Source organism: Alosa sapidissima, chromosome 2 (assembly GCF_018492685.1).
Source record: "Alosa sapidissima isolate fAloSap1 chromosome 2, fAloSap1.pri, whole genome shotgun sequence".
NCBI lineage: Eukaryota > Metazoa > Chordata > Actinopteri > Clupeiformes > Clupeidae > Alosa > Alosa sapidissima.
Window position 1 is genome coordinate 26,458,702 of NC_055958.1, and position 24,735 is coordinate 26,483,436.

General features: G+C 44.2%; 1 protein-coding gene across 1 annotated transcript in view; it reads left to right on the forward strand.

Moving 5' to 3' along the window:
• Positions 1 to 24,735, forward strand: part of b3galt1b (UDP-Gal:betaGlcNAc beta 1,3-galactosyltransferase, polypeptide 1b) — a 71,099-nt gene that overhangs the window by 23,819 nt on the left and 22,545 nt on the right. Inside the window, exon 2 of the mRNA XM_042084621.1 lies at positions 10,377 to 10,428. The gene's annotated coding sequence lies outside the window, so the exon portion shown is untranslated. The remainder of the gene's footprint in view (positions 1 to 10,376; positions 10,429 to 24,735) is intronic.

Here is a 24,735-nt window from a genome sequence, read left to right on the forward strand (position 1 = left end):
AGCATGTTATGCTAATGTTATGCCTAGAGCTACATTTCCAATTAGTTCAGTAGACAGCAAGAAGCTCAATGAAGGAGGGAGGCATTGAGAATGTTAGTCACTGAAGCAGCCATCTTTGTTTTAAATACTGAGCACCCACTTGACCCTTGCTTAGTGGTAAACCGGGGGCTCAGATATGTTCCTTTGCATGAATATGAATCAGGAAATGGCTGTTTGGTATTCTGGGCAAGTGTGTGGAAGAACATCGGAGCACAAGCTAAATGTTTAAGTCTGCGATTGAAAGTGCATAACGTTTTAGCCCTGATTTTCTGTTTTCTGCCATCTTTGCATTTTGAGGAGGCACAATTGAGCATTTTCACAGTGAGTGCTGGCATGTATAGTTTATCACAGACTCTTTGTTTATTAGTTAAAAACTATAAAAACATGATAATGGACCTGTTGATGTAATATTAGCATTTTGCTAAGACGCTGTCTGTCGTGTCCGCCTATGCCATGGATTACACATCCAGCACTCTTAAGCCCTATGCTGTGCATTCTCATCAACTCCACTCAGGAGCTTTGCTGTCTGGGCGAGTCTGCCCCGCCACCCTGACACATGAGTGTCAGCATTAGTGACACCGACCGTGTGACGTGTAGTGCGTGGCGTGACAGAGGACTGTGCGGTGGGTGGGATCAGGGTTAATAGTTCTGTATGACTCGGTAGAAAATCCACTTGGCCTCGGCTGATCGGGATGAAGGGGACTTTGGTGGCCTGTGACATATGGCATTCCAATAAGCCCCTCTTCTGAATCATCACACTTCACTTTCCCTCTGGTCTGTATTTTCCAGCGCCGCACTGGTCGCTCTCACACCTGGTAGCCCGGGAAGCTGTCAGAGACCCCAGGCCGATTTTGCTGAAAGAGATCTTGTTATCATTACGACACTGATGGCCTCAGTGTTATCCCTATGGGGGCGCATCGTGTTCCTCTCCACAGTGAAAGACACCCCCCCCTCCTCACACACACACACACACACACACAAACATACACACACACACTTTATCCAGAGCGGACGCAGATCCACTTCCTCTTTCATCTGAGCTGATTAGATGTGGGCCAGCACAGCTTGGGGCGCCGGAGAGAGGGCTATCCCTGGGAGTTCTAATGATGTGGAGGAGCTTAGTTACAGTGGAACTTTGGAGTATGCATATCCCATTAGAGACGGGCTATTGTTAGAAGTGAGGACGATCTGACGATATTTTCTAGACTGGAATAAGCTAGTGGAAACATTTCTTACAAAATATTAAGAATATTAGACAATGTCAGCGAATCTTCTGGATCATCGGCAAATAATTCAGAATTTTATTTATGTTTTTAGGTCATTAAAAAGACATTATATCAGACTTTGCCCCAGCACTTTTCTCCTTGCTAATGTAGAAAGACATTCTCTTTCTTTTTTGTCTATGTATATAACATTTGAACCTCTACCCTTTCCTAAATTAGGTTGCACCTAGGTTGACTTTCTCAATAGTGTTAGTGTGGACAGAAGCCTCAGAAAGTTGCAGTGGGAACTGCTGATAAGCTTTTGACACTAGCTGGATTTCCATTCAGCTCATTCACATATTTTATGCAGATTTATGAAAATGAAGCTAATGAAAGTGTGCATTGTGTGTGTGCGTTTCCATCCACTGCATTATGTGAATTAAAAAACTGAAATTCTCTTAAGAGAAGACTTTTTAATATGCATTAGTTTATGCAAATGAAAATTTCATTTCCTGTCAGAATTTCTTATTCAAAAGATCAAAATGTGCATTAAAAAAAAAGATGAATAGATACGCAGCTAGTGCTGAGAAGATGGCCGATTGTGGATTTTGTCTAATTATGGCCAGGTGTGCTGTGGATTGTCTCAGTAATATGCAGCAGGTGAGCTTGTTTTTTTCCGGTGATGCCAGGTGTGTTTGAAACTTCCTCTATTGTTAATGTAATTAGTGTCTACATGGACCCGGTTGGGTGTTGCACCTAGTGAATCAGCATGTTGCGATAAAGAAGGATTTATGCGTTCGTTAAAATTGTTATTATTGGGCAAAGATAATCAGTGTCAGAGGGAAGATGTAAGGAGCCGAATATAACAGAAGATGCCGTTACAACTGAAGAGCCTTTCGTGCACGTAGCCTATTGACCATCCTTTGCCGTGCAGCCGTCTGACACTGCTACAGCAGACTCCTAAGATGTCAGTTCTCTGTTCACATGTTCTCAATATGCTACCAGACGTTCTCTTGCCACAAGGTCTCTCAGTCGCCACAAAGCACTCAGGATTTCCCCTATTAATCAGCCTATTAAGGTAAACAAACAGACAGCGGATTTATGGAAGCAGGCTACATGATCCCAATCCTCCAATGTTTTCGGTGCTAGATTATTGGCGAGCAAACCTCATTTTTGTCAGATAACAAGGGTTGCATTGTCCTCAGCGCACTGTGACTCTGAAATCTTTTTAGTCGACTGTGGGTGTCCATTAGGGATGGCTGCTCTCATGGGAGGAGATTGCCACAGCCTGTGTAAGTCATTGTAAATAAAATAAAAAAGCCAAACATAATTAGATGTCAGAGCTGCCACACAGAAGACATGTATGCATGTGTGCTCTGAGAGATTGGGAGATTTAACCTTGGGTTTGGAATCAAAGGTACTGGTAAATGGATTGACATCATGGCTTCTTAAGGGCAGTGAAAAATAAAAACAAATGTTGTCTATGTCACATGATGAATATGTCTATGAGAGAGAGAGAGACAGAGAGCAAGTAAGATAGAGAGAGTGATGGAGAAAGAACGAAAGACGGCTGGGTCCATTTCAGTCCCGTTGGGCTTTGATAGAAGGGGCTTTTGCGGTGGTGCTGTGGTCTGCGCTCACATTGCGCTGGGAGAAATGCAATTACACCCAGTATTAAGCAGCTCTGAGAGCACCAGTCATCCTGCCCAGAGATTAGGAAGCCAGATCGCTCATTAGGTGTAAACAGCTCTCCCCAGCTTCCTCTCCCAGCATCCTCAAACCTCCCCTCCCCTCTGTCTCCTCTTCCTGGTCTCCTCCTCTGCCGCCTTTCTCCAAATATAGTCCAATAATTGCATCAATTAGTTGAGACGAGAGAGAAACAAGCCGGCCCCTTAACAGTAGATAATGACAGCCGCTGGAGGAGGCTGATGGATGAATGCATTAGGTCAGCACGCTCCCCCATCACGGCTGATTTCTGTCCAAGATTAAAGAGCCGCTCTTTCGCCCTCTCTGACTCTCTCTCCTTCTCTGACTCTCTCTCTCTTTCTCTCTGATTCTGTCTCTCTCCATCTCTGTGTCCCTGGGATTCTGTTTCTCTCTCTCCATCCCTCTCTCTCTGACCCTCCCTCTCTCTCTCTCTCTCTTTGACTGTCTCTCTGTGGCAGTGATGGGCTCTCTAGCGAGCCGCTGGTGGTCAGAGAGTGGATGAAAGGCTCCGGGCCGAGGGGAGCGGCGGGGTTTGAGGAGGAGATTCGGCTCACTCAGACGAGTGGAGAGAATGATGGGGCTTGAGCCCGGCCCTGTGCTGCTGGGGTGGGGCTGGAGAGCAGGAGTGGTAGGGCCTGGGTGGCTGGGGGATGCCAGGGGCTCAGAGCCGCCCCACAGGGCACGGGAGGATTGGCATGGAGAAGACAGAGCCTGTCTAGGGAAGGGATCAAAGCAGGATTGTTTCAGAGAGTGGGGATGGAGGAGGGGGGGGGGGGGGTAGCTTTTCTTTGCTTTCTGAACAATGGAGAGGTGAAGGTGTAAGAAGTGTTTGCGGAGGGGATGTGAGTTGGATTGGGGGGGGGGGGGGGGGTGGCATGTGTCGGCTGTACCACCATGCATCCCGCTGCTGATTGAGCTTTTGTCACTTAGAGAGGTTTGGGTCTTACTGTTGATTGGTTTGCCCACTTGAGATGCAGCTCAGTGCCGCTTCACACAGCTTTATGTGCACGATGCTGAGCATTTGTCTCCTCACAAAGTACCTCACGAAGACGGGCGACAGGTGATTTGGCTTCTTCGGTCACATGTAGCTTTTAACAGAATGACAAATGATTGACAGACTCAAGTGCACTTTCTTTGCCAAAAAACAGGGAAACAGGGCAGAGGCCCATCCATAGAAAGGAATGATGAGCATATATAGATGAGATGTGGAATGCCATCAGATTGCCCACAAAACACTATTCCATGTGTTATGTGTTTTTTTTTTGTCTGTTGCTCTTCACATTGAGGTGTATCATCTCACCCCATGTCACGCCTGGCTGGCTAGTGAAGACAGTGTGGGACAGATGGGCTACTTCAATCACACCTGCATTTTCTGCCTCCCCAAACGCTGCATTCTCACTCAGCACCCAAGTGCTCGGTGGCAATACATTTCACAGACATACTGTATATTGCGTAGGTGCAATGGGGTGTGTGTCTATTTTAGTGTGTATGTGTGTATATGTGTTTGTGTGTGTGTGTGTGCGTGTGTGTGTGTGTGTGTGTGTGTAGATAGCATACTGTCTGTTTGTATTGCATGCATGGCTATCATGAGGTGACACTTGGCCCGTTGGTTTGAGCTGTGGCACCATGTAAGTAATTTATTGTAGTAAATCATAAAAAGACCTCATAAAAAGACCATGATGTCATCAGAGATTAAGGAAGCATGTTAGATTGAAATGCTTGCTTCTCTGACAACAATGGCACAGCTAGTAAATTCACAATTTAAAATTTCATTCACAGCTCACAAATTCTGTTTGTGTTTTGGCCAGCCAAAAGACCTCAATTGGTAGTGACATTTAGACTGCAATACCAGTTTTAAACTCCAGTGTTTGTCGCTATGTATAGCTCCTTTAACGTGACCTCAAGCTGGGAAACTGTTGAATATTTGAATATATTAGACATCCTTTAACTACATTATCTAAAATGATCAGGAAATCAATTCTAATGCAGTGCACCAGTGATTGATACTGAAACAAAAACAGAAAAGAGTAAAAGTGTGACAAATAAAGCATAGGAAGATAAAGCCCAATATATTAATGAATGATAAATTATGAAATTAGAAATAGTACAAAGAGACAGCCAGACAGAGAGATAGAGAGAGAGAAATAATGATAAGTGGAATAAAATAAAAAAATATGTAATGTGGAAAATAAAGGATAGATGATGTATAATAAGGAAGATAGATAGGACTGTAAAAGTGGAACATGAAATTTTTTATATATATACAACGTAGGTTTTGAGAAACTTTTGAGACAATTTTCACAATTTATTACTCCTTGGATTTTCCTACACACACACACGCTGTGTTGAGCAAGGTATCAATATACTGTAAACCTATACATGCTCAAAAAAAAGATATATTGCCATCGTGTTCTTGATGGAATGCTGCAGAACAGAGCTGTGTCTGGTCCGCCCCTCGGTCCTCCTAATGAGCTCTCGTCCAGCTCTGCCCTCCCCCCTGCCCCTTCCACCCCGCTGTCCTGCTGCCCGTGCCCCCCTCAACTCCCTTATTAAGCCAGAGAGGGGTCCCCATCCAGCTGCCCCCTCCGGGGACCTCCAGGTCCCCACCAGATTAGGAGGGCCGGAGGGGACAGGGTCCTGGCCATGGAGCTAACCTCCACATGATGAGTGGCGACCACATCTGGAGATGTCACTGAATGTGGCAGCCAAAGGCCAGACCGCACGTTTAAACCGTATATAAATTTGCTGCATATATGTGTTGCCTTTAGAGGCAGTATGGCACAGAACATGCACACCAGTCTTGAAAATATCCTTGAAAATGCATGAGAATTGGGACAATAAAAAGCAGATATGGAGAGCTGAGCCTGAAGAGAACCAAATTAACCTTTGGCATTTGATTCATTCATCACGTTTGGTGCTTGAGCCATTTCATTCTGCTGTATGGACCAGTTCTCTACACCACTACAAACCATGGCTGTATAGCCACTGTGGAGCATCAGATGAAAGCATTCAAATCCCTCCCCTAAGCAGAGAGAGCATGAGGAACCGTTTTGAAAGTCCATCCTCTGGAAGTTATCTATTTATTTATTTATTTATTTACTTATTTATCTATTTGTGTCTCTCCTCTCTCTGGGTCTTCTCGGCGTGACATACAGGGCTTTAAAAGCTGCATCATTATCCCCCTCATGGTGAAGAGATACACCAAGGGGGGCCCTGGCAGTGCCGATTTGGGCAGCGCCACACTTTGAATAGGCACACCCTAGCAGTGGCTGTCTGTTTCCCCTTCCCCTCCGTGCTTCAGAGGAGAGAGATGGTGGATCCTCGATAAGGCTGATGGTTTTAGCCTGCAGCCTGTCAAGTGCCTGTCAAAGAGTGATGAAGAGGGAAAAGACATTACCCTGCCTTCCAAATAGCGTCAATGGGAAAGTGCTCACGTTCTTGAATCCTTCTCAGAGAGGTGGGCACACAGAAGCAGAGCTTTATATTGAAAGCATCCAGATCAAAGATCCCATTCATGACCTTATGTTTGTAGTGTTGTTAAAATTTCTAATCTGTCTTTTAAAGGGAAACTATATGTATGGAAAATATCCTTGGAAAGCGAGATAATTTCTGAGTACGTAGCCAGACGGTGTCAGTCAACTTGCACAGTTAATATATATGAAAGTGCCCGGGTGAGCAATGCTGATTAGCATTTAAGTGCTTAATTGCCTTGAGAAGCTGTCAACATATTTCCCATCTAAGTCACATTTTCATTATTTTGCTCATAAAGAGAGGGAGTGCTGGAAATGATAACAGCCACTTAGTTAGAGAAGAATATGCCAGGACACTCGCACACACACCCACACACGCACATGCACATACGCACATGCACATGCACATGCACACACACACATGCACACGCACACACATGCACATGCACGCACATTCACATTCACATGCGAATACAAATGCACACTATAGAAAGGCATACACACACACACACACACACACACACATATGAAATATGTTTGTGTATGACTCATGATGTATGTCAAGGATCTGTCAGTCTTTGGGAAAGGACACAGTTGCAAGGAGACTCTGTTGTGCCAATTAAGTAACCTTTTAACACTGCCTTGCTGCCTGGTGACGCAAACACACACTCTCTCTCTTTTTTCTCTCTCTTTCACCACCCCCCCCCCCCCCACACACACACACACACACACACAAACACATATACACACACACTTGAAAAACTCCACTACTGCTCTGTGAAGCTTCCAGTTCAGCTTAAGCGAGCTTAGGCCTGCTTGCCAGTATTTCCGGTATAAATTATTCAAACCTCTCATTGGAGTGTTTTCCTCCGCCAAATGCTAGATAAATATTTTTTGTGCCTGTAAACAATATTGTTGTTAATTATGCCAATGCTTTCTACCCTGCTGCTAATGATCATAAGCAAACAAAGCACTACAGGCCATTGACTTCCAGTCTTATTAGCAGGACATTCCTTATAATGGTGGAGAGCATCATTGACCTTTCTGCCACGTATGCGAATGGAGATTCCATCCCCGCATCCCCCCACGCTGTCCAGTAATTGAGGACATTAGCTGAACCTGAAAGGGATGTGCTTGTGCAAAGCCTCTAGGTTGTGGAGGTCGAGCAGTTATGATGGGGGGCGATTGATTGGTCCATTTGTCTCTGGCCCAGAGGGTGATTGGCTAATTGTGGGGACGGAGGGCCATAAACCAAAATGTCAGACGAGCAGCCGTGTGCACAGCGCAGCTCAGCCGATGTCCTGGAGGAGTTTGATGGAGGTGTTAGTGACCATGTTTAGCCATTGGGTGCAATGGGAGCGTAGGATTAGGCTGAATCTGATATTTAAACAGACCCAAGGGGCAGGAGGTGTGAAAAAGCCACACTCATGGGGAATTCCATTGCTTGTGTGTAGGTGTGTGTGTGTGTGTGTGTGTGCGCGTTGTGCTTGTATGTGTGCATGCATAATGTGTGTGTGTGTGAGTGTTGCATGTACGTTTTTGACTTTCCTCTCAATTACGGCGCAGTGGTGGAGCTGCTTCCTGTCAGCTGGGCGGTGACAGGCCAGGCCTGACAGCTCTGCTCTCTGATGTGTATTAGCTGTCTGCCCCGTCACTCGCCGCTCACCTGGAGCAAGCCTCCGTGACGGCAACACCAGCATGCCCACGCCAAACGCCCCACGTCTAGTCTAGTCTGGTCTCTCGGTTATTTTCACTTCTTCCATCAAATAATGGCACATGCATTCATTACTTGAGGTCAGCCTTAAAAATGTGGAAATGTGTTTTAGAGAACATTCTAGTCATCTCTTTTTTTGCGTTGGATTCTGCTTCCTGGTTTTCCTCACACTGCACTGTATAGTCAGTGTAATTGCCTCTCTTTAAGGTGTCTGCCTTTCTCTAACAGGAGGAGTCTGAGACCCTTGTCCTTGAGGTGTAAACACAACTGTTATCTATTATCGGCATTATCCAGCCAACTGTTTAAGGCGGTCTGAGAAGACCTTTTCATTAGCTGTTTGCACTCCGACTCTGATGCCACAGCCACTGGGAAGGAACCCATGGACTTTAAGAGAACCGCAGTGAGCCTCATCGCTAAAAGTTCTCGGTCGAGGTTGTTCAGGAAAATTGTAGGACACCCCACCTCCAGCTTTTCCAGAAAAGCGCTGAGGTGATTAGGACGTTATCAGCCTAGGTCTCATTAAATTAGATTAGATTGGATAAGATTAGAGCGCTCCCAGTCACAGGTGTGGGATATCAATCACACACTGGGGCGGGGTTCTCTGTTTAATTGTTGTTATTATCAACGAAATCTTCAATTCCCCACTTTCATCTGACATTGAAGACCTTTGCTGTTGAACTAATGATGACAAAATAGATAGTTTAGCAGTCCAGGCACAGATTACGTTTATGACACAGTCAATTTTCTACAAAGTCATTGCACACAGGGGTTTCAGCTAACCAAATCCCTTGTAATCATTTATTCTCTGCAAGGCATACGTATAAACTGAACCCCCCCACCCCCCTCTGTGCTTTATCGTTTTTCTTTTGCGTGATCATGTGACAAGTCTCGCTGGCGCATCTCAGCACTCCCCCCCCCCCTCCGATGTGTTAGACTCCACAGCGGTGTTGCGCCTCAGCAGGGGGTGCATCTCTGATCGGGGGAGCCGTGTCACCCTGACAGAAGCGTGAGGAGTAAATATGATAAATCTGCCTCTTTAATTACAGCCTGGCGCTTCACTCTGGTGCGAGGCACACTGTCAGCGTCAATTAATATCCATGCGTTCTGTCACCGCCCCGGCGAAGTTCGGAACAGAAAAATTCATCATTGTGAGGGCAAAGGGAGCCCACTTGGTGGTGGATGCCGGACTAATTTATCGATCGTTTGTGGCTGGCTCGAAAGAACCATAAATGAAAAGCTAGTGGCTGCACCTTAGGATACAAAATGAGTTTTTCATGTGAACAAGGTCTCCTGAAATGAGATCTGTCTGTCTTTCTTTCATTCTTTCTTTTTTCCTTTCTCTCTCTTTCTATCTTTCTCTCTCTCTCTCTCTCTATCTCTCACAAATTCTTTCCAAAATGGAAAATCATTTATGTTCAGAACAGTTTTGTTTCACTCTGACGATGTACATGCTACGTTAGCGGCATGAGTAAAAGGCAGTTTAATGAAGATCCTGGAGACGCCATATAGCTTTTGACATTTAAATCGGTGCCACATGAGGAGTTATTAAGAGCCTTGCATTAGGGCAGGAGGAGATCGATGATACGCGTGTATCTCCCCTTTTTGTCAACACTGTCATCCACGGGAACATGATAATGAGGTCAAAAATACAGATTCATTACAGAGTGCTCATCCTGACCTTTTCCGCAACAGGGGTCTTTAGGACTCATTTCCTGTGCTGTAGAACATGTCAATAAGTCTGACATTTGCATCAGTGGAAAAATGACTAGACTGATGTTGCCATGGTGGTGAGATTTGCCCATAGTAACAGCAGCAACAGTGGAATACGATATACCTCTGTAACTGTGCGCTTTCTTTTTGGTAAACAACAATCTATTGCTATGAGTCAACTCTTGTCAGTTGCCCACTCAAAACTCAGTGATTTTACGTCCAAAAGAAAGCTTTCACATGGAAACTTCTGCTGTGATTTCTCCTCCAGTAGACTTTGCCCGCAGTCTTCTTTAACTCAGACGTGTCAGCATCCATCACAGGCTAGCCCCACCAGCCATGAGTCCATCTCACACCGGAGCCCCAAACTAACCATGGCTAATGATCAATTTCTCTTCTCAGGGCATCTGACAGAGCCATAAAGCCCCCTCTCCTCTCCTACCTTCCTCTTCTACCTCACTTCCTTTCTCTTTCTCTCTCGATTTATTTCATTTCCTCACTTCCACTCTAATAATATTTTTTTCTCTCTGTTTTCAGTGTTGGAGTGAAAGACGCCGTGATGGATCTGGAGGGGCGCCAGGGGTTTAAGGTGAAGTCAATATGAATTTATCATACTATAGACGACCATAATACCTCTGGTCTACCTATTCTTTACATTTGTAGGCATGGTATTCCTTCACGAAATGACCATACGATTGTGTGGAAAGGCTTAGTCGTGTGTTACATGCTCAACAGGGGCATGAGTGGACCACGGTCTTCTCAGGCACACAGGTTTTTGAGTGGCACACAGAGAGCTGTAAACAACACAAGGTTACTGGTAATAAAGGGAAGGAAATGAAGGATGCAAAGTCATGCTGGTTGTAATTTGAGTTGGCGATTTGAGTTGGTCATTATTTTACCAAATGGAGGGTGTGATGCCTCTCCTTGTTTTAAACTCAGTTGGTGCTAAAATAAACCTTTGTTGTGCTTAGCATCCAATACACATTTGAAAATGAAAAGATATTTGAGGAAACTAATTTCTATGCCACTGCACCAGTGATAGCCAAGACCAGAGTTGTCTGTCCATCCGTCTCTCCATCAAAAGTCAAGGTCACTGTGACCACATTTATGACCCATTCTTGTGAACTCGATATCTCAAGAATGCCTTGAGCAGCGTCCTTCAAATTCGGTATGAACTGGTTAGATTCCTTTCAACTCTATAATCGAAGCCTCGCAATACAAATATGTCCAGAAATCCATGGCTACTCAGAGGCATACCACCGCAATGTGGTAATTCTACTTTGAAAGAGGTTTGAAAGTGAACCATTCTTAAATAGTCCAAAAGGAACACTGGTGCCTAATGAATCGTAATAGCATCAGTCTAATCTGTGCATTGACCAAAGAGCAATTAGCATCCATTAAAGCATCAGGGCCACATTTAAACTTCTCCTAAAAATGAGATTTAGGTCCACTGAGTAGCATCTGAGGGGCTAAAATTAGACCTGAATCATGGACTCCACAAACACAGGCGAGCGCCCTGTCAAAGGAGTTGAGAGGCAAATGCGGGCCATGCATGCTCATTAAAATCTCTTGGTTGCATTTTCTTTTAATGGGGGTCTTGGAGAGGGCAATGCTGGGTGGCAGGCCTTTGAGACACGTGGACTGGGGTAAAAAAAATAGAAACATACCGTACTGTTTCGCTGCTGTGGAGTTGTGTGTATGTACCGATGTGCTAAATGAGCTGGCTGGATAATCGCCACGGCATTCATCAAGGTATGTGCGCCGGGAGCATGTGGCGAAACACTGTGCGGGGTGCAGGTTTTTTTTTTGACAGAGATGTGGCGAGCACAGAGAGAACAGGGATGCATGCGACGCCGAAGACAGATGAAAGCCGCGGCGATGATGCAACGTGCGCTTGTTTTTGTTTTGCCTCTCAGCGTGAAAATGTCACCATGCAGGGGTGATCAGCGTGCACACTGTGCAGTGGCGCAGCAAGTGTTCTACCAGAGATACCCAATTTCTTTTTCTTCCTTCTTTTTTTCCCATTCACGTAACATTTAGTCATGGAATCCCCATGATAATTCCTCTGAAAGCATTTCATTCCCAGTTTCACCCACTGAAGTCTTCATCTTAAACGTAGGCCGCTCCTTCTTAAAAATAGAATTGGCTCTGAGGGTAAATGTGTGGCACCATAAATAATGATGAACATGAGTCACTGGGTGAAGGTGGGAAAGGTCTGTTGGCTCTGTGGATGCTCTATTGATAGATCAGTTAGCGTAGTTCACATGCAAACGGCTTGTGGATCCTACCATGAATGGATGTTGATGCAGATTCAGTACGCACAGATCTTTTTTTTAAGATCTATCAATGTAGTGGTGGTTACCTTGTGACACTCTCACTTGTGTCTTATGCCTATGATTTCTCTTTTTGCTCCAATGCCTTTAACTGTGTGTGTGTGTGTGTGTGTGTGTGTGTGTGTGTGTGTATGAGTATGAGTATGAGTAAATGTGTGTGTGTGTGTGTGTGCGTATGTGAGAGAGAGAGAGTGAGTCCATTCAGGGCTCGAGACAGAGCATGACCCTGCTCCTGAGGCACTTGTTCTCCTGAGACATCCGCACTGCTCTGTAAAAAGAGTGATTGAGGCCGTCAAATTAACGACCCTTTAAATCCCCCCTCCCTCCTTCTTGTTTTAATTAATTACTCAATATCACCAATCTATCAGTCATGAATTATTGAAGCTAATTAAGCAGATGAACCATTAACACAATTCGTTGAGAGATCCGAGCCTTGAGATGTAGTGCTTGTGAGTCAATGTTTTAACAACATGAAATGGGGAACGCTTGTGCCACTGTGTTCTCATGTTCTTTCAAATAATCATTGTGCACCCTGTCACCACAAGATAGTTTTCCATGTTAATGTTTGCATTTATTTGCCTTGTCTGCCCCACCAAACCTGGTGTCCTTGAAGTGGGATTTCATTAAGCGGGGTTTGGCGGCAGAGTGTTGGTAGTGGTTGGATGAATGGCTCATCAATAATGCAGCGTGTTCGAGGTCTCTGTGCGGCTCCGTGTCTCTGGAGTGTCTTTAATCCAGAGCCCTGGCAGCAGCGTGGAGGCTGCACCCCTCCCCTCTCCCCCTCTCCCCGTCTCCCAGCAGCACCCCAGAGCTGGAGCACAGCGATAGAGATGCCAGAGGAGACCTGGGAGCAGCCCTCTAATCCACAACTCTCTCTCTCTCTCTCTCTCTCTCTCACCCACTCACTCACTCACTCTCTCATTATCTCTCTTTCTCTCTCACTCACACTTTTTTTTTCTCTCTCTCTCTCTCTCTTTCTCTCTCTGCCTCCCTTGGTCTGTTCAGTCTTAGTCAAGTTTGAACTCAGCGGTTGGAAATTCCTGTGAGGAACTACTCACTGAGCTCCATCTGCACTAAGTGAGCCATGTTCCAACAAAGAACAATGATTTCCCGTCACAGATACCCCCAAAAAAGTCGTGATATAGATTCATATTGGAACTGAATGTAATGCTGAAGAGTTTTTTTTTCCCTGCCTTTTACTGTGAGCTCCTGGGGGATGACATTGGCACTGCCCCGGGTAGATTTATGGTTTAAACTTTGAATGGTTTGTTATTGATAGCAAGCCATTACCTTTATGGCTGAGAAACATAAGGAGTCCCACGCATCATTCAAGAAGATTGCAGTGCAATCACTTTGATATGACTAGACGCAGGCAAGCTTGTTTATTAAGCAGCAAATCCCTGCCATGGGTGGCCAAGTAGGAAAACAGTATCGACTGATATATTTAACTCACTAAAATCAATAACTAAGTGGGGGTTGGAAAAAAAGCAATTGATTTCACACATCACACATGGGCACTTTGATAAATGATTGGCGAACTTTTGGATTTTTGAAACTCAATTTTTTAAATTGAGTATGTCTCCATGTACAGTACTCCAAGTTGTGCATGTGCGTGTGTGTGTGTGTGTGTGTGTGTGTGTGTGTGTGTGTTAGAGAGCGAGCGTATGGATTGATGTGTCTAATCACCAGTGAGCAATGAATCTCCAGACTTCTGGCTTCCCTTGAGGTCAATAGGAGGTCAAAGCTATCAAAAAGGTTAATGGTTGTCAGGAACATGATACATATCCAGCAAGCCTTTGGTATGCCAGGTATGCCCAAGTGGCAGTGCACATAAAGGCTTGCTCATAGTCCTGCCCTGCTTCTTGTGCCTCAATGATCACAGGATGATTATGCTTGTCACACGCCTGTGCAGCTGATTTATGGATTGTTGATAGCACCTCCCTTTAAGTTTTGAAAGTGGTCCCCAGAAGCAGCTAATATCAAAACAGTGCGTCGGTGTTTAGTAGCAGAAGTTAGAGCATGCAACATGTAGTGGCAGATGGCCTTGGGAGAGCAGATGGGTTCTGGGAGATTTGGATTTTTTGTTCATGTTGTATACCGTATACCGTAGATGTTGATAGTTTTAAGAGGAGGTTTCAGTCATCATTTTGATGCACTGTGATCAGATTCGGAATATGTGGGGTGTAGAGGGGAGAGCAAATTGATAAGATGTGCCTCCAGCTAACAGCCCAGTAATAACCAATGCAAACAGAAAGGCTAGATTTCCAGTTCCTGTCATATTTGGTATTATGAACATTCTTGGACTTCATCCCTTTGAATAGCCCGCAGCACTGCACGGAGTTGTCACACCTTTGGTGCATGCAAAGGCACAAAGGTTAGGTTTAGCTCTTGCCTCGGGGCGGCTATGAGCCGTGGTCATAAGATGTTCGTCTGGGGAAATCAAAACAAGAATGGAAGCAGACATTCTTGCAGACAGCATAGCATTGCTGTTGGGTTGTGACACCAATATCAGGCGCTCTCTGTGCTTGGATGTCCCAGCCATGATATCCATGATCTTACCATGTAAGGACAGTTATTTCAACTGGGGACGTTTTTTGTGTCCTCACTTTAGTCTGTAACTGTGCTCTTGGATGGCACCTAGAAGTCCTGTTGCTCCAGCTATTTCCACTGCCCATTCTAGGTGCGCAGAGTGGGACTGGAGTCACGTCGGTAAGAACAATTTACTGAATTGCAAATTGTGGGAGTTGTCCTTTTCTGTGTGGGGATTTCACTGTTGTTTTTGTGAAGATGTTTTTGCCAGCACACAAGTCACTTGCCCTCTACTCTCTCCTTGAAACAGACTGCTGGCCTCATGCACCAACAGCTGACAGCATAACTGAGAAAATCTGCAGATTACGCAAATCCTTACAGCAGCCGCCTGGGTAGTAGCGGCATACATTGGCTGTAATCATTTCTCTGAACAGGAGTTTTACGTTTTAAAACCGGATTTACTCACACACAGATACTCCCTCAACTCAGCTCACCCCAAACCCAAGTTCTTATTTCTGGTCCCTTTTTGTGTGTTTGGCAGGAGGGGCGTCCTACAGGGCGGGTGGCGGTCTGTAATGGGCTCTCTCCTCCGTCGTCTGCACACTATGTGGATTTCACTGACTCGGAGAGAGAGACAGAGAGAGTGAGAAAACAATGTTTATTGCTTTCTGAATACAGAGGTGTTTAAAACCAGCTGAGACTTGAGTCCAGACATCATTGTTTACTGCTAATTTGCTCTACTGCATCTCAGCCACCTGCATCTCTCTCTCTCCCTCTCTCTCCCTCTCTCTCCTTCTCTCGCCCTCTCTCTCTCTCTGTCTGACTCTAACAACTGTGTTAACAACAGCAAACAGCAAACCCAGAGGTCTCCACTCGTATTGATTATTAACGTCCCGAGATAAGGCAGAGGAAATGAATCGGCTGTCAGACAAGGTGGTTCTGGATCACTTTGGATTCCGCTGTGACCCTCATGAATCTCAAGCTCCTTCCACACACAACAGTGGAAGTCTAGTCCAGAAAGTTAATTGATTATGAAAGTATTAATCAGAAAGTTTAAATTATCTTTGGTAGTGGTTCAAAACAATAATCTATTGAAATTAAGGGATATTCAGTTCAAATCAAACTGCTTGAGCCAAACTTGTCAGACTGATTGAAACCCCTCCTCTGAAGACTGCAGCTATTTTCTTTAAATGATTAAAGGATTAAAGATTACTGCCATCAGAGAAAAGATAATGAGCTTTGCTCTCCCGTCTCCACAGAATAGTTCCTCCCCAATGGGAAGTGTGAATGGTCATGCGTTAATGTACTGTAATAGGAAGAGTTATTTATTGGGTTGTTTCTACTTGAGCTGCTGCAATTGTGTCATGCTACACATTTCTCAAGCTAAGCATACCATTCCACATACCAACAGTAGAGATTATATGGTTGTTTCCATATAAGAGAAAATTATTCCTTGCAGAAGCTCAGAGGGATCACACATCAGTGGAAGCCTTTAACCAGAGAGCATGTCAGGCCTGCACTCAGAGAGCATGTGCTGCAAGTGCTGTCTCTGTTAATGAGACTAGCATTCACTGCTATTAGAATTCAGTAGACGCACACCTCAGCTCGTCCTTGGGCTTTCCAGTGCTTCTCCCGTGGGACCCTTGTGGTGCATGTTTTCTCCTTATTCCTGCCCCACTACACCTGATCACAGCCACAGTGTAATGCCCTTGACTAGGGGGGATCAGGTGTGCTTGGTTAAGCAATATCGCTTTGATGAGTTTATTTTGTTGTCGCAGGGCAATGCAGAGATGGATTGTGTTCCCCCAAGAAGTCAAATGAGACAAATGGACATGTCCAGTCTTACAGTAGCAGCATGTTGATATTCAGTATTACAGTAACATGGTTATCCCTTAACCCTTAAAGGAGTAGGTTTTTGAACGTTCTAAGTTCCGCAACAATTGAAGGTTCTAAAATTCTATGTTGAATTCAATGAACCCAGATATTCTTTAGAACGTTCATTTCTCAACATTCCCCTCCTTTAAGGGTTAAAACATGCTCTCACATTTCTTGTTTATAATAATAACACTGCAAGTCAGACCTCTGCTGAAGTGCATCCTTTCCTACAAAAAAAAAGAAACATTTAAAGGGATATTCCACCATTTGGGGAAATACACTCATTTTCCACCTCCCCTTGAGTTAAACAATCGATTTTTACCTTTCTCAAGTTCATCCAGCTGTTCTCCGAGTCTGCCGATACCACTTTTAGCTGCAGCCTAGCATAGATCATTGAATCAGATTAGACCTTTAGCATCTCGCCCGCTGATATCACGCTTAAAAGTGACTAAGATTTACGGTAATTTTCCTATTTAAAACTTGTCTCTTCTCAAGTTAGAAAGTGTAATAAGACTAACGGAAAAGGAAATGTGCCGATTTTCTAGGCTGATTTGACATGGAACTATATACAGTATCAGGCGTAATAATCCTGTCACTAACCTATTTGTCTGCTGCAGCTCAACCTTGTTGCAGGAAGTTAGCCTACGGGGACTATTTTCAGGTGCTGCATGATATCATTGTGCTGCTGCGCCCATGGTACGTTCGCAACGTTCCTGATTATTACGCTGGAATTTATTGGAATTTATTGTTTAACTCAAGGGGAGGTGGAAAATGAGTATAATTCCCCAAATGGTGGAATATCCCTATAATGTATGAGAAGAGACAAGTATGCTTGAGTGTGCTTCAGTCGTGAAACTGTGTGGCCTGGCATTGTGATAAGAAAAATGCTCATACAGCTAACTACACCAAGCCATTGGGATCTGGTCACACTGATGTCTTGTGTTATTCCAGATGAGAGAGTAAAATGTAAATGCCGTTTTTTTCTACCATCTGGTTAGGTATAGGCTACATTAAATAAAATTCCTCTGAGAATAAATTCTTTGTGGCGGCAACTTCCGCGGGGAACATTTCCGTCTCTGACACCATAAACTGTGCAGCTTCATTATTTATTTATTTCTCTTCTCTATCCAGTTCGAGGACACTTTCTCACAGTTCGCTCTACCACAAAGTCCCTGTAGACAAGTCGAGAAAAAAAAGGTGTGTGTGTTTTTGAGATCTCCTCAGAAGGAGAATGCAGGGGAGATGTGTTGCTTTGCACTGTAGGAATTTATGGTGTCCTCCATCACCTTTCGGCTTCATTCAATCAGGCCAGGCTTTTTGTCAGCGACGCTCACGTGGGAAGCTCGTGAAACAGCCTACAGACTACAGTTGCCACTCTCACTACACCCCACATAAATCATTGTTTGCCACTGTTGCCTGAGAGGATAAAGATAATATCGATTTTACAGTTAACATTTTGGCTTGGGATGTTTCTCAACCCTAAATAGAACAAATAGCTTTGAAATGATCTGCACAGGATATGGTTTCAACTCTTTTTTTAGTGATCATATTAAAGTGTCTAAGTTATCCCCTTTGATTTTAAGTCTCACTTTTTCTTTCTTTTTCATTCTTTCTCATGTTTCCCTTCCTCCTCTCTCTCTCTCCTTCCCTCTCTTTCTTTCTCTCTCTCTCTCTCTCTCTCTCTGTCTGTCCGTCTCTCTCTCTCCATAGGGTATTGCCTCGGTCACATGACCTAAATGTCTGTGCACTCTGAGTCTTGAAGTCACTCCACTTACACAGTTGGTGTGGCCATCTGCTAGTGGATTAACGTTTTATCAGTCACTGCTGTTGGAAGGGTCCGGAAATGTAATCAAGATGCCTCATGCATTTTTTGTAACCGCACAGAGTGGAGTAGGGTGTTCGTGGACATTTGGCAGCGCCGGTCTGTTGCCATCCACGTGATGCACTGTGGGCTCCTTTGTATGCCTTTAGAACAGGACATGTTTGGGTGCCTTTAGAACAGGACATGTTGTGAAGACTAAAAACAGAGAGGTGCTGCACTTCTGTTGCCCCAGAGTGAGTGGCCACACTGCAGCCGTGGCCTCAGACAACCGTCCGTCCGTGCCTCCAGCGATTTAGCCGTGGAGGACCGTTTGGGTGTCACCTCTGCGAGATGACATCTCTTCTCGAGCAATTACTCAAAAGCAAACATACTGGGGGGGTAGCTGAGAATTGAGAGAGAGAGAGAGAGAGAGAGAGAGAGGGGAGGGAGAGAGAGAGAGAGAGAGGATGAAAGGGAGACTGGGGGAGTGGAAGAGTTCAATCGAGGTGGAAGAAGGATGAGAGAGAGAGAGAGAGAGAGATGCTGTACTAGCAGCAAGAGTGGACTGAGAGAAGAGAGGAGGAAAAATCAGCTGACGTACAGTAGATGACAGAGAGAAATGCAGGGGAGGGGAGAGAGGGAGAGGAGGAGAGTGAGAGAAAGTTGTCGTCCTCTGGCGTCCCTCCGGCTCCTGACACTGAGTGAGCGAGTCGAACGCCCGCCGATGCGCCGCCGCACCTCTATACTGCTGCAGTCCCTCCGGCTGCTCGTCTCCTCTGCTGGGCCTCTGCGCCCAAACCCTCGCCCCGCCACCTCCCTCCATCTCCTCATCCATCACTGGAGTCCGACACGCAATCCCCTCAGCGAGCCATAGCCCAAAACATAGGGCTCTGAAGGGGGTAGTGGGGGTGAGGGAGGGATGCCAGGCTCACCGTGGATGACATCTGAGCTCCTTTGTGGATTTGTCCTCCTGCTGTTTGTTCATGCTCATTGAGATTAAATCCAGGTGAGGCAAGTATCCAGGGGGGTTTTTGTTTGCTTTTTCTGACTCACGCAAAAGAAAGAAAAAGAATCGATGCGAGTTGCCGGCGTGATTGTGAAAATATCTCCCTCTTCTTTTTCAAAAAACGGTTGCACCGTCTCTCATGTGGACTCCCATTCATCAGCGTTTGAGATGGCATCGCTCTCTGGCTTCTCTCTTAGGTGACGTGAGGGCAGGAAATGAATTGTTGACCAGCAGCGCTGTAAGCTGTAATTCTGTTTTGGGAAGCGTATTAATTCTGGCTGTAGCAACAGATGTCTATATATCAAGGATAAATAAACGGCCTCGCTCCAACACAATAGCACCCAAATTACATAAAGAGGTTTTTTTTTATCTGTGAGTTAATCACTTTTTTTTCAACCATTGGAATGCCTCATATTATCTCCTCTGCATATTGTTTTTAAATAGCTGATGAGGAATTGAAGCTATTTAACTAGGGGTTTAACCGCTGATTATAATTGCCTTGTTCTGATTTTATAGCATCCAAGAAGATACGAAGATTAGAATCCGAAGCATCAAGTTGCTTATGCTAATTGGCAGCCCTGACAAAAGGTTATGTCAAGGCTTCTGTCTAAAACCCAAGCTAGGCCTGGACTATAAGAACACCTCTTCTTATGTTTGCTTTGGCTTCATCTACAGATGAAAAACTGTGACCCAGTAGGGTCCCCAGCGAGTTGGCAAAGTGACTCACTGATTATAATTAGCCATGCCTCGCAGCATTTCCTTAAATAATGCATTATGGTGATAGGCTAGGTGGAGAAAGGTTACCAAGAAGTTACACACATTTTAACTCCCGGAGATGTCAGCAGCTTGCCTCCGGCATATGCATTTTGGTCACTGCACCTTGTGCTAGGTGCTAGGAAAGCAAAACATTCTCCGGGGGAAAGCAATTTCTATTCCTGCCCATTCAGCGCAAGATAATTCTGTGATTTTTTTGCTCTGGCTTTGTGATATTTGTTGTCCATTTATCTTCAGAGACCGCACTGAGGTTTCTTCCACAAGCTGTTTCAAAGGAGCGCCGTTATCTTTCAATTGAACAGGCCAGGCCTATTTCCATGAGCGTGTGTGATACCCTTGCAGATGTCAAATCTCTTTAATAATGAACAGCATATTGTATGAGCTGTGTTCTGCTTTAGCACTCTCCCTCCCTCTTTGTGCTCACATGATGTAAGTGCTGGTACTTACAGGCACTGTACACCCAGAGGGTACACTGGTCACCCCGCTTAGTGGTACATAGTGGCCATGGCCATGCAGAATGCCACAGAATGAGAGTTGTAATCAGAGAGGGTTAAAGCTGGACAGACCATGAAAATCCTGGACAATCAGGAAAATCCTGGACAGGTGGCAACCCTAGGCGCAGATAACCTATTACTCCTATTTTATATAAATATCCCCCTTGGAAGTTGATCCGTAGAGGATTTATTGGAATGCTATAAAATAAGGAGCAGCTACGCCTAGGTCTCGGACAGTAATCAAGGATCTTATTTATTTATGGATCTTATTTATCTTATTCATTTATTTATGAGTCAGTTTAGCTGTGAGGTACACATGTACTGTGGCACGTTGCCATGGCAGATCAGGCTAGATCCAATTAAATTTGATGAGCAATGTAAAAACATTGACACTCACTGGAAGGGTCAACATGTGTATGAAAACTAAATGCAATTAATTTGTTGAAGAATTGAAAGATTTTCTACTTAGTTGTAGTGAGTAAACTTTTTTAGCAAGCTTTAACTTCATCCTTTGGTTGAAGGTTTTATTGAAACGCAGAACAAAAAATGATCAACAGATTGAAACACCAGCAGGATCACTAGGCGAAAGGGCTGTTCACATCTCAGAAGTTGACACATAATTGACACATTTTTGGTTCACACACCGACGCATTTCACAGTAGAAAGATCCACCTGATGATTTGTTCAGAGGAGTGACACCTTCCATTACATTTCCAGCCCCACCATCACTAATACTCCTCCACCCTTCTGAGTACATGTCCAAACCCTCTCTTTTTCTCTGTGGTCACCTACGCTTAGGTATCAGTCCTTGCTAGTGAACCACCCCTAATCAGCCCCTGCCAATCACTCAGAAAGCCACTTCGAGCCCTCTCCACCCAGCCGTCTAAGCACACACCACCAGACATCACACACCAGAAACCTGACCGCTGCTCAGAGCCTGACTCTGCATCATTTCCTGTTTAGAGAGCTAGTCTGCTCAGGCAATCAGTGGTCTTGGAACGGGCTGAAAGGCCCAACCTGCCAGAGCAGGAAAATGGACAGGCGTAGCTGACCTATACCCCCTCACTCCCCCACCTCGGCATGACAGAGGTGGCCCGGGGTGGACAGTATCTCTAACTGATGGTTGCCTAATGACTTGAATATGGGGAATTGTCCAGCCCCAGTGTGTGTGGGCATCAGTGCCAGTGTTGGCAGTAGCGGAAGCGATCCAGTGAGTGAGATATGGAGAGTTGCGCCGCTCCGTGAGGAACTGTGGCGATAAGCACTCTCGTTTCTTACTGCCCCTCCTCAGGCTCCCACTGCTGCTCCTATTCTGTCAGAACGCCGGCGCCAGCTTCCGCCCTCTGACTGACTCTTAAAAACGTAACCTGCTTACAGACATCCGCTCCTAGGCAACAGACTTTTGATGGCGAGACATAACCTCTCGCGTCACCTCCCCTTCCATTTTGGATGCACTGCAAAAAATGATCTTACCAAATGTTATAATCTTATATTAAGATAACAAATCTAGTTAGCATTGTTTTTAGTATAAAGATACTTACTTTGAGCTCTCTTGTAAGATTATTTGACTCAAAATAAGTAAAAATCTTCTTAAATTAAGACATAAAAACAAGTAAATGTATCTGCCAGTGGAGTAAGTCATTTTATCTTAATTTAAGATAAGATTGAGGATTAGATTAGGATAAGATTATTTTAAGATAAGACAATTTAAGGTAAATTTACTTACTCCACTGGCAGATCAATTTACTTTTTATGTCTTGATTTAAGATTAATTAAGATTTTCACTTATTTTAAATCAAATAATCATACAAGAAAGCTCAAAGTAAGTATCTTTATACTAAAAACAATACTAACTAGATGTTTTATCTTAATTAGGGCTGTCAAAATAACTGATTAATTTCGATTAATTCATTTGGGAAAAAAGAACTGATTAAAAAAATTAGTGCAGATTAATCGATTCAGTATGACCTTTGACCCCGAGCCGTTCTAGTCAGTAAAAATTAGACTGTAAAATGAAGGAGAGAGAAGAAAACGTGCTGCCTGGATCATTGATTGGAACATTTACTTTTAAAAAACGGCCTGATGGTGTTGATAAAAATAGTGTTGAGTGTTGAAAATAAAGTCCTCTGTAATGTCTGCAGCAAGGAATTTGCATATCACCAGAGTTCATCAACTCTATAGTCGCACATCAATGCAAAGAAATAAGTGAATTTATTTCCTATTAGGTCATATCATAGATTATTATGGCAATTATTTGAACAGTGAAAATAATAATAAAAGAATTTTTGAACTTTAATGTCACTAATGCTGATTATTCAATGATTCATTTGAATTTAAATATTTAAAATACTTTCACAGCAAAAATTATATATGTGATTAATTTAGATTAATTAATTACAGAGTATGTATTTTTTTAATCGATTGACAGCCCTAATCTTAATATAAGATTATAACACTTGGTAAGATATCATTTTTTGCAGTGTGGTGCATAGGTGTCAGGGAAAAAGAATCTGCTGAACCCCGCAAGAAACGAAACTGTTTTGGATGAAGCACATGTAGTTATGGCAACGAGGCTGGTTTTACAGCACACAGGGTTAAGGGTAATGTTTCCACAGTTTAGTGGACTTGATTGCTGCAGTAACAAGCTGTGGCCATAAATCCACTGATGTTCTGTTTTTTAATGGGAGCAGCCCCATTTAATTGGCCCTCTGCTCCCAGCCACACAGACGTGGACTACTTTGCCATGCTGCCGGAAAAGGGAATAGATTGAATTGCAAACCACAATTAGTTGGCATTGTGTAATGGTGGTTGTGGGCCATATCCCATAGGGGACCCTTGTTACCAAGTAAGGTTCACACAAAACAATGCAATTTGAAAACCCCCTGTTGAAACAACAACAAAAAAAAGAGCTTTGTTATCACTGATAAGGATGCATGTTTAAGGTCTGCCAAATGGCAGTTTCTGTCGTTCGTGATTAGTTTGTGTGCTATACGCTTCCCACAAATTAAACAGCATGATTTACTCTCCTATAGAACAAGGTCGTACAACTCCCTGTCATGTGATTGTCTTCATGCAATTGATAATACTTTACCTCCACTTGCGCAGAACTGCTCATGCACACAGTACATCCAGGAGACTTGTGTTTACAGAACGAGGGGTTGAGTCTGATACACACACAGTGTTGTCTCAAGAGCCTTTGTTTTGGTCTGGTGTGACCTGAGCCATGTCAGGCTTTGGTTTATTTTGTGCTGCACCTTCCCTTCCATCCATTTTGCCTTTGATGTGGCCTACGTGGAGTCACACAGCCATGCTGCTCTGTTTTCAAAGGTGTGTTTGTTTGGCACCTTCGCTGCTACTGAGGACAGATCAGCTCCTACCGTCCAGCCTTTGAAGTGGCTTTCTCAATATAAAAACGATGGTAATTTGTTGTGTGGAGCCTATTTTGCATTCAGTGATGTGTGTGTGTGTGTGTTTTTTTTTGTCGTTCATTACCACCACAACACAGCCGTGATCAGGTTTAAAAGCCATTACATGCATAGGCTTTCTCGCTCATTTGAATACCACATTTGTATAATGTAAGCAGTTTAGACAAAAAAGATCTTAGCTGCCTGTCATTGACTTGAAACATAGCGCTTCGGATTTTGTCGACGACCACAGTGTAAGAGTCGGATGGCACAGGCAGAGGGGGGAGAGGCAGCAGAATTCACACCGACAGTCACACAAAATGCGGCTTCTTCCCCGTTTTGGGGAAACAGATGCACTGTGCATTGGAGTATACTGATGAGTCTCCAGAAATGATGGCACCTTTGCTGATAATGGCAAATTAATTTGTTTCCCCTGTTGATTTCCTGCATCACCATCATTTCCATTAATCCGATGCGGTCCAATTTCTCTCTGGTTGTGATTGTCGTAACCACGCTAATCAAATACTAAGAGATGAGAAAGCAATGTCTTGTGATTCAAACAGTGTTGTGCCAGTTCACAGCTTTTCTGAACTAGTTCAAGTTCAGTTCATACATGCTCAAAGTGAACAGTTCACATTCGAAGTTCACAATTTTAATTCTGAACTAGTTCAAAGTTCAGT